Here is an 11,687-nt window from a genome sequence, read left to right as displayed (position 1 = left end):
TGTTCATCCAATCGATCGGCTTCAGTTAGTACCAGTAGCGAAGGAATCACTCGATCAGGTTCAATTAACAGCCATTGATTGATCGCTCGGGTTTAGTAATGCATAGCCTGCCGTGCAATCGCTTGGGTTCAGTTGGAGCCCAACGCCTCGCTCGGGTTCAGTTAGAGCCAACGCCTCGCACACATGCGCGTACGTGTACGAGAGAAACGCGCATCTGTCAGCCCCCGACCTCCCACCGTAACCAGGAACTCCCCGAAATTTTCCTCCCCTCGCTTCTACCATAGTTTTTTCCGTCATGGACGGCCCAAAGAATGTCATGCAGCTGCGTCTATGGCCCGCCCAGGATGAAAAGCCCATTTTCTGTCATGATTTTTTGTCATAGAAGTAGCAGCCCACCACATCTATGATGATACCGGGTTTTGACACAATTATCGTCATTGAAGTGTCATATGTATGACAGAAAAAAAAATTCGTTCGGCCCAAAATGTCACGGATGTGCCTTTTTTTGTAGTGTACGCACCGTTGCTACAGTCCGTCGTGCCGAGACACCACGTGATGATCGGGTATGATAAGCTCTATGTTCACATACAACGGGTGCAAGCTAGTTTTGCACACGCAGAATACTCGGGTTAAACTTGACGATCCTAGCATATGAAGATATGGCCTCGGAACACAGAGAACGAAAGGTCGAGCGTGTATCATATAGTAGATATGATCAACATAGTGATGTTCACCATTGAAAACTACATCTCACATGATGATCGGACATGGTTTAGTTGATGTGGATCACGTGATCACTTAGATGATTAGAGAGATGTCTATCTAAGTGGGAGTTCTTAAGTAATTTGATTAATTGAACAATAATTTATCATGAACTTAGTACCTGATAGTATTTTGCATGTCCATGTTGATGTAGATAGATGGCCCGTGCTATTGTTCCATTGAATTTTAATGCGTTCCTAGAGAAAGCTAAGTTGAAAGATGATGGTAGCAACTACACGGACTGGGTCCGTAACTTGAGGATTATCCTCATTGCTGCATAGAAGAATTACATCCTGGAAGCACCGCTAGGTGACAAACCCGATCTAGGAGCAACGCCAAATGTTGTGAACACCTGGCAGAGCAAAGCTGATGACTACTCGATAGTTCAGTGTGCCATGCTTTATGGCTTAGAACCGGGACTTCAACGATGTTTTGAACATCATGGAGCATATGAGATGTTCCAGGAGTTGAAATTAATATTTCAAGCAAATGCCCAGATTGAGAGATATGAAGTCTCCAATAAGTTCTACAGCTGCAACATGGAGGAGAATAGTTCTGTCAGTGAACATATACTCAGAATGTCTGGGTACCACAACCACTTGACTCAACTGGAAGTTAATCTTCCTGGTAATAGTGTTATTGACAGAGTTCTTCAATCACTGCCACCAAGCTACAAGAGCTTCATGATGAACTATAATATGCAAGGGATGGATAAGACGATTCCTAAGCTCTTCGCAATGCTAAAGGCTGCGGAGGTAGAAATCAAGAAGGAGCATCAAGTGTTGGTTGTCAACAAGACCACCAATTTCAAGAAAAAGTGTAGAGGGAAGAAGGGGAACTTTAAGAAGAACAGCAAGCCAGTTGCTGCTCAAGTGAATAAACCCAAGTCTGGAACTACGCCTGAGACTGAGTCCTTCTACTGGAAAGGAACTGGTCACTTGAAGCGGAACTGCCCCAAGTATTTGGCGGAGAAGAAGGATGGCAAAGTGAAAGGTATATTTGATATACATGTTACTGATGTGTACCTTACTAATATTCACAGTTGTGCCTAGGTATTTGATACTGGTTCAGTTGCTAACATTTGCAACTCGAAACAGGGGCTACGGATTAAGCGCAGATTGGCTAAGGACGAGGTGACGATGCACGTGGGAAATGGTTCCATAGACGATTTGATCGCCACCGGCACGCTACCTCCACATCTACCTTCAGGATTAGTTTAGACCTAAATAATTATTGTTTGGTGCCAGCGTTGAGCATGAACATTATATCTGGATCTTGTTTGATGCAAGATGATTATTCATTTAAATCAGAGAATAATGGTTGTTCTATTTATATGAGTAATATCTTTTAGGGATTTTTATTTCTGTGCCCCTGGTTCCTTAGCTCTACTCATTCATCCCGACTCTGTTAACTTTTGCTCATTTTTCCCCACTCGCTTGCCCGAAACCCTCATAATTGGTTATAACGGACGTTCCTGTCAGGTCAATTGCTTTGACAGTTAGCTGACGAGTGGGGCCGCATATACGTGGGCGCTCGCAAGACCGCGGTCATGGGGTAGCATGTGTCCATGGAAATGCCCGAAATGTCCCATCATATAAAGAGGCTAACCACCTCCATCGCCCCTACCATTTTCCCCCAAATCACCTCGCTGCTGCATCATCTTCCTCTCCCCCATCGGCGTCGTCCTGCTCTCCTGCACTGCCTCCACCGCACTGTCTCGCTCTCCCCCGCCGCATCCTCTTCCTGACCTTCATCGCCTCGATCTGTCAGATGGCTGACGCTCGTGGCGAAACTGGTGCAGCGGCCGGAGATGTGGTGGAGCTGCAGGGTCAGGGCACGGTGACCGCGGATGTCGGCGGCGTCCACGGCGGTGCGGGGAAACTCGCAACCGCTGCGGATGTGGCGGGCTCCGCCTCATCACTGCAGAAGGTGACAGCATCGAGCGGCACAGTCCATCCCGATGCCCCCATTGTGCCGCCTGCCGTGGAGGAGCAGGTGTTTGCACTTGATTAGCCTGTAGAGTTAGTTTGATTGTGATTCATACCGTAGTTCAGATGGTTAGAGTAGTTGGTTTGACGGATGGGCCGGGCTTTTTTGTATGTGTTGGGGGTGGGGGTTTTTGGACTATGGTTTGTTGGATAAATTCATTGCAAAAATGCTAGCTAGATGTTGTGAACTATGATTTTAGGTGCTGCAATGATTAGGGTTTTTAGATTTGTTTTTATATTTGGATAAATTCATTGCAAAAATGCTAGATGTTGTGAACAGATTGGGTTTTTTAATTCTTTGATGCTTCTTAGATTTTTTTAGTGTTCACAGATTGGGGTTTTTAATGCTACTCAAGTTATTTGATTCAAGTTATATTAGCTCTGTTGTTCACAATATGTAGTTATATTAGCTCTATTGTTTAATGTGTGTGCATGACAATGGAAAATGCAAATAGGATCATAGTATATTAGCCCTATGATCAAGTGTGGATATCTAAATTTCAATATGTAGTTATATTAGCTTTTTTGTTCAATGTGTGTGCATGACAATGGAAAATGCAAATAGGATCATAGTATATTAGCCCTATGATCAATGTGTCATATGTGCATATCGAAATTTTCAATTGGCTTATGTATTTACTAGTGATGGATGTAATTGTATATTCAGGACGATGATGGTAGGGGGAAGAGGAGGAAGATAGACTATACTTTCGACGACCCGTACGATCCAGCGTATGGTGACAATGATGACTATGAGATAAGCCTACTTGGAATTTAGATTGTTCATTTACTTCTTTTGACATGGTGTATTCCCATGAATCTATAATGTACTAATGTAATTCATTCATGTGTGTAGTTTGTCTCTGGGGAAGATGTGGATGTGGACCGCGGCAACTTCGCGTCCTTCAAAGAGAAGGAAAAGGAGAAGATCAGGATCAAGGGCGTGGATTACTACTACAAGAGCAAGACCAAAACTTGGCGATGCCCCTACTGCACCACCAAGCCAAAGCCAAAGTCCGGCCACTTCGTTCACCTTCTAGATCATGCAGAAGATGTGGCCATCCACGGCAAGGACTACAAGATTGTGGGGCAGCATGCTGCCCTAGCCAAAGTCCTACCTCCCCTTCCTTGATGTTATGATGTGTTTTAAGTACTTTAGGTTGTTTGCTGAACTATGTGGTGAACTATGTTTGTGAACAGGATGTGGGTTACCTTTTGGTGGTTGGATGAATTTCATATGCATGTGGCTATCTATGTTGGGTATTTTTGTGTTGTTAAATTTATCTGCTATGATTTGTTTCAGTGTTTTGAAAGTTCACGTGCTGCAATTATCACATATGCTGCAAATATGCTGCAATCCATCATTTTATCAAGGGTTCCCTTTTATCAAATATTCCAATAACAGAGCAAAAAACAACATTTTAATGAAGATGTATTATAAACTATCTATGTTTGTGTAGGAGATCCTGTGTGCAAAATTTGAGGTGATTTAGAGGAGGTCAAAGAAATTTGAATTTGAGAAATGTGCTCCAAACAAGCTCCTAGGCTAGGGTAAACAGCCCATTTGTAATCAAGTTTTTTTGGACCTACTCTAAATGAGCCAAATGTTTTTTATTAGCATCTATTGAATTAATCTTCATATTTTTTGAAATCTTGTAGGTGATAGCTCATATGTGTGAAGGTTTTCTCATGAAAATGACCATAGGACAAGTTTATGATTTTTGGTTGGTAACATGTCACATAAGACAACATTAATATAAAAACTATAGGACAAGTTTTGAAATATGAAAATGGAAAACTAACTTCAGATCCTTCTTATTCACTTTAAAATAAAGGTTTAGTGATTTTTTTTAATTTTTCAAAAACAGAAGGTAACACCACCTCCTCTCTTTGAACTCTATGAAATCATGTAGGTGGTAGCTCATATGTGTGAAGGTTTTGTCAGGAAAATTACCATAGACCAAGTTTAGTATTTTTGGTTGGTAACATGACACATAAGACAACATTGTGCGCAGGTTTTATATTTTTTTTGATTTTTTTTAAATTAATGATGCTCATTTGACCTCAATCCTGACAGCTAGGGTTTTTTCATGAAAATGACCATAGACCAAGTTTAGTATCTTTCCTAGTTAGTGTGTCTTATAAAACAACGAACGGCGAAGGTTTCATATTTTTCGATTATTTTTAAATTAGTTATGCTCAGTCAAAGCCTTCAAAACCCCGTTGACCAGCTCAAAACCCCTCTAAACCCCGCGGGGTTTCGCCTAACCCTAGCTCCCAACGTCAGCCGTCCGATCATACCCCCGCGCCAAGCGACATCCCTCAGATCTGGCCTTCTAGAAGGAACTAGGTGGGCTGGCTGTGTGCAGGCTCCGCGCCGTTGGTCACAAGGATGGCTCTGCATTGTTGGATCGTGGGGCGATCCGAGAGAAGCGATCCTATTCGTTGTGCTCGGCTGTTCGCCCACCACAGACTCCATGAAAAATAAACGTTATTGGGCCCAAATGGAAACCAAACTCTGGTTGGGCTGTCGAATTGCGTCGCTTTTGTGCATCATTTGCTTTGTTTTTTGTGAACGTGCTAGCTCTGTATTTTTGCATCTTTTTTGCATCGTTTGCTCTGTTTTGTGTGAATGTGCTGGCTCTGTATTTTTCCATCGTTTGAAATCAATTGACATTGCGTAGCAAATGACGAATTTTCAACGGCCAAATTCATTTTATAATGCAAATGGCCACAAACTATTCAAAAATTGTCTCTTTTTGTTCATATAATATATATGACCACGGATTCCCACGCATGTGATACGTCTCCAACGTATCTATAATTTTTGATTGCTCCATGCTATGTTATCTACTGTTTTGGGCAATCATTGATGGTCACGAACAGCAACGCCTTTAGGTCAAATTCTTCCCCCACGTGCTCATCCCACGCACATACACCTGTTCCATTCCACAGTTGTAAGAGTTCTTCAACTAATGGCCTTAGGTACACATCAATGTCGTTGCCGGGTTTCTAGGGCCTTGGATGAGCACTGGCATCATAATGAACTTCCGCTTCATGCACAACCAAGGAGGAAGGTTATACAAACATAGAGTCACAGGCCAAGTGCTATGGTTGCTGCTCTACTTCCCAAAAGGATTAATGCCATCTGCACTTAGACAAACCATACGTTCCTTGCGTCATCTGCAAACTCCTTCCCGTACTTTCTTTCGATTTTTCTCCACTGCGACCCATCAGCAGGTACTCTCAACTTTCCGTCTTTCTTACGGTCTTCTCTGTACCATCGCATCGCCTTCGCATGCTCTTTGTTTTGGAAGAAACGTTTCAACCGTGGTATTATAGGAGCATACCACATCACCTTGGCAGGAATCTTCTTCCCGGGGCACTCGCCCTCGACATCACCAGGGTCATCGCGGCTGATCTTATAGCGCAATGCACCACATACTGGGCAAGCGTTCAAATCCTCGTACTCACCGCGGTAGAGAATGCAATCATTAGGGCATGCATGTATCTTCTACACCTCTAACCATAGAGGGCAGACAGCCTTCTTTGCTTCGTACGTACTCTCGGGCAATTCGTTGTCCTTTGGAAGCATATTCTTTATCATTACCAGCAACTTTCCAAATCCCTTGTCAGATACACCATTCTCTACCTTCCATTGTAGCAATTCCAGTGTGGTGGCCAGCTTTTTCTTGTCACCTACGCAATTCGAGTACAACAATTTTTTGTGATCCTCTAACATGCGCTGCAACTTCTTCTTCTCCAAATCACTTGCGCAGTTTCTCTTTGCATCGGCAATGGCCCAACCTAGATCATCAACGGGCTCATCCGATGCCTCTTCTTCAGCTTCTTCCCGCATTGCCGGCTCAGCTTCTTCCCGCATTACCGGCTCAGCTTCTTCCCTCAATGTTGTATCATCGTATTCAGGGAACCCATGGCCAGGATAGCTGTCGTCGTCCTCTTCTTCATTGTCTTCCATCATAACCCCTCTTTCTCCATGCTTGGTCCAAACATTATAGCGGGGCATGAAACCGGACTCAAACAGGTGGACGTGAATGGTTCTTGACGTAGAGTAATTGTGACCATTCTTACAGCCAGCACATGGACAAGGCATAAAACCATCCGGCCGCTTGTTTGCCTCAGCCGAAAGCAGAAAAGTACGCACGCCATTAATGAAGTCGGGAGAGCATCGGTCATCGTACATCCATTGCCGGCTCATCTTCAATACACAGCACCGAAAACACCAAATTAATACAATACATAAAGTTCATACATAAAGATCATACAACACTTAAAGGCAACAAACAAATAACTCTCTAGCTAAAGAATTTAAATGCAACAACAAATGCAATCAGGATCACAACTAAGGTAACAATTGATCCAACAACATAATGATACCAAGCCTCACTATGAATGGCATATTTTCTAAACTTCCTAATCTTCAAGCGCATTTTCTCCATCTTAATCTTGTGATCATCGACGACATCGGCAACATGCAACTCCAATTCCATCTTCTCCCCCTCAATTCTTTTCAATTTTTCCTTCAAATCCTCGTTTTCTCTTTCAACTAAATTTAACCTCTCGACAATAGGGTCGGTTGGAATTTCCGGTTCAACTACCTCCTACATACAAATATCTATGTCAACTTGATGGGCATAATTTGTCATAAACATGAAATGCAATGAATAGTTTTAAAAGAGAATATACCACATCCGAATCATAGCCCGGATGAGGACCGACGGGGACGGATATCAAAACCATGGCACTATGTATAGCAAACAATGTATGGGTAAGATAATTATACGAGTAAATATATATCCAAATCACACAAACATCAATTTTTTATATAAAAATTCATGAACAAGAGGCTCACCACAAGGTGGTGCCGGCGATGGGACGTTGCGAGCGATCGACGGTGGTTACGACGGAGATTTAGAAGGTACTAAGTAAACCACACCTACATATGCAAACTAAGTGTTATTTTTTACCTCAAATTGCATATAAATCAAATACTAGAACATATATATAATTCCTCCCAAATTACTAAACTCAAAAATCAATAACTCTATAAAGCATTGCACGAGCTAATCTAGCAATGAGAGATGAAAGGACAAAGTTGCTAACCTTTGTGATCATTTGAATGGATGGGGGCCTTCAAATCTTGACAAATTTTGGGCAAAATGTGTGATGAGCTTGAGAGGAAGAGGGAAAAGAACAGAGAGGAGAGGGGAAAGGGGAAGAACAGAGCGAGCTCGGGTGGACGAAGGGTCTATGTAGGACGACCTTTAGTACCGGTTCGTGATGCGACCCGGTACTAAAGGTGCTGGAGGGGCCCCGGACTGACAACATCCTGCCACCACTCACTTTAGTACCGGTTCGTGCCATGAACCGGTGCTAAAGGTTCGCCACAAACCAGTACTAATGAGAGCGGCCGGCTAGCCGTTGGAACCGGCACTAATGCACACATTAGTGCCGGCTCAAATTCAAACCGGCACTAATGTGCTTCACGTTTGACCCTTTTTCTACTAGTGATAATGATACTTCCTATTATCTTGAAAATCTTTTTGGCACTTGCTTGGAAGAATATGATAATTGCTATACTATTGGTGCTATCCATGCTATTAATTATGAGAGTGATTATGCTTATGATATGAAAAGGCCCAAGCTTGGGGATGCTATGTTTGATGAAGATGATGTTTTTGAGAATATATTTGCTGCAATCAATGTTTGTCCCAAGCTTGGGGAAGCTATGATTAATGAAGATTATATTTTTAGTCTCCCAAGTTTTGATATGAAAATTTATTATGATGAAAGCATGCCTCCTATTTATGATGATTATATTGATGAAAGTGGATTTGGAGAGGTCAAAACTTTATTTTGTGATGAATCCACTATTTCGGAAGAGATTCCAATTGATTATGAGAACAAAGTTGCTATCTATGATGATTATTGTGATGACTTCTATGCTATAAAGAATAATGATATCCATGAAACTTGTCATCATGATTTTAATTTTCAATTGGATTATGCCTCACATGATAGTTATTTTGTTGAGTTTGCTCCCACTACTATTGATGAGAAGAATTTTGCTTATGTGGAGAGTAATAAAATTTCTATGCTTGTAGATCATGAAAAGAATGCTTTAGGTGCTGGTTATATTGTTTAATTCATTCATGATGCTACTGAAAATTATTATGAGGGAGGAATATATGCTTGTAGGAATTGCAATAATATCAAGTTTCCTCTCTATGTGCTTAAAATTTTGAAGTTATGCTTGTTTTGCTTTCCTATGCAAGTTGATTCTTGTTCCCTCAAGTTTTTGCTCAAAAAATCCTACGCATAGGAAGTGGGTTATACTTAAATGTGCTAGTCATATTCTTCATGATGCTCTCTTTATGTTACAATTCTTATCTTTTATGTGAGCATCATTAAAATCATCATGCCTAGCTAGGGGCGTTAAACGATAGCGCTTGTTGGGAGGCAACCCAACTTTATTTTTGTTCTTGTTTAGTAATAAATAATTCATCTAGCCTCTGTTTATATGTGGTTTTATGCTTTTAATTAGTGTTTGTGCCAAGAAGAACCTTTGGGAAGACTTGGGGAAAGTCTTGTTGATCATGCTGTAAAAAACAGAAACTTTAGCGCTCACGAGAATTGCTGCCATTTTTTGTTGAAGAGTGATATTTAGTTAATTATTTTTGCAGATGATTAATAGATAAATTCCTCAGGTCCATTAATTTTTTTTAGAATTTTTGGTGTTCCATAAGTTTGCGTTAGTTACAGATTACTACAGACTATTCTGTTTTTCACAGATTCTGTTTTTCATGTGTTGTTTGCTTATTTTGATGAATCTATGGCTAGTAAAAGAGTTTATAAACCATAGAGAAGTTGTAATACAGTAGGTTTAACACAAATATAAATAAATAATGAGTTCATTACAGTACCTTGAAGTAGTGTTTTGTTTTCTTTCGCTAACGGAGCTTACGAGTTTTCTGTTAAGTTTCGTGTTGTGAAGTTTTCAAGTTTTGGGTAATGATTCGATGGACTATGGAACAAGGAGTGGTAAGATACTAAGCTTGGGGATGCCCAAGGAACCCCAAGGTAATATTCAAGGATAACCAAGAGCCTAAGCTTGGGGATGCCCCGGAAGGCATCCCCTCTTTCGTCTTTGTTCATCGGTAACTTTACTTGGAGCTATATTTTTATTCACCACATGATATGTGTTTTGCTTGGAGCATCAATTTATTTTTTTAGGATTTTCTTTATGTTATTTATAACAATGTTTTGCATCTTTTATTTCAATAAAAGTGGCATTGATAGCCATTACTATGCCTATATTACAAGTATACATGTTGCTGTTTGAAAACAGAAAGTTTACCGCTGTTGCAATAATTTCCTAGAAAAGTCAGACTGTGATAAAATGTTGAAACCTCTCGAATATTAAGATCTGATAAATTTAATACAGTGGGAATTTTCTTTCATAATTTTTGGATCTAGGGAAGTATGGATGTTGCAGCATTCTTTACAGACTATCCTGTTTTGGAAGATTGCTGTTATGTCTGCCTTGTTTGCATATGTTTGCTTCTTTAATGATTCTATTTGAGGATAGCACTATTAAATATGCAGAGGCATTTAGTATTCTATGTTGAATAATAATTTTAGTGATTTTCTACAGTAGAATATGATAAGGTTTTTGCAATGGTTTATACTAACTTATCTCACGAGTCCTTGTTGAGTTTTGTGTGGATGAAGCTTTTGAGATTTAGGGAGACTGTGATATGAGAGGAATTAAGGAGACACAAAAGATCAATCTTGGGGATGCCCAAGGCATCCCAAGATAATATTTCAAGAAGTCTCACCATCTAAGCTTGGGGATGCCCCGGTTGGCATCCCACCTTTCTTCTTCAACAACTATCGGTTAGTTTCTGTTGATTCTAAGTTTTTGCTTCTTCACATAATGTTTGCCATTCTTAGAATGTCATTTTATTTTGCTTTGCTTGCTGTTTGAATAAAATACCAAGTTCTGAAATTATTAAATTTTAGAGAGTCTTCACATAGTTGCATAATTATTCGACTACTCATTGATCTTCACTTATATCTTTTGGAGTAGTTTGTCGTTTGCTCTAGTGCTTCACTTATATCTTTTAGAGCATGGTGGTAGTTTTATTTTGAAGAAATAGATGAACCCTCATGCTTCACTTAGATTATTTTGAGAGTCTTAAATAGCATGGTAATTTTCTTAAAATCCTAATATTCTAGGTATACAAGATTAGTAAAAACTTTCTTATGAGTGTGTTGAATACTAAGAGAAGTTTGATGCTTGATGATTGTTTTGAGATATGGAGGTAATAATATAAAAGTCGTGCTAGCTGAGTAGTTGTGAAATTGAGAAATGTTTGTGTTGAAGTTTGCAAGTCTCATAGCATGCACGTATGGTAAATGTTGTGTAACAAATTTGAAACATGAGGTGTTATTTGATTGTCCTCCTTATGAGTGGCGGTCGGAGATGAGCAATGGTCTTTTCCTACCAATCTATCCCCCTAGGAGCATGCGCGAAGTGTCGAGGTTTTGGATGACTTGTAGATTTTTGCAATAAGTATGTGAGTTGTTTATGACTAATGTTGAGTCCATGGATTATACACACTCTCACCCTTCCATCCTTGCTAGCCTCTTCGGTACCATGCATTGCCCTTTCTCACATTGAGAGTTGGCGCAAACTTCGCCGGTGCATCCAAACCCCGTGATATGATACGCTCTTTCACACATAAACCTCCTTATATCTTCCTCAAAACAGCCACCATACCTACCTATTATGGCATTTCCATAGCCATTCCGAGATATATTGCCATCCAACTTTCCATCATTCCGTTCATCATGACACATTCATCATTGTCATATTTCTTAGCGTGATCATGTAGTTGACGTAGTATTTGTGGC

The 11,687-nt window shown here is 40.5% G+C and overlaps 1 pseudogene; it reads left to right on the top strand.

The window, feature by feature from the left end:
- Positions 1-2,532: 2,532 nt before the first annotated feature.
- Positions 2,533-3,882, top strand: LOC147972262 (uncharacterized; annotated as a pseudogene).
- The last annotated feature ends 7,805 nt before the right edge of the window (positions 3,883-11,687 follow it).

The sequence above is a fragment of the Triticum urartu genome, chromosome 5A, assembly GCF_056163025.1.
Source record: "Triticum urartu cultivar PI428250 chromosome 5A, HENAU_Tu73, whole genome shotgun sequence".
NCBI lineage: Eukaryota > Viridiplantae > Streptophyta > Magnoliopsida > Poales > Poaceae > Triticum > Triticum urartu.
Note: the sequence above shows the minus strand (reverse complement) of the source record. Positions and strands in the feature narration are given on the sequence as shown.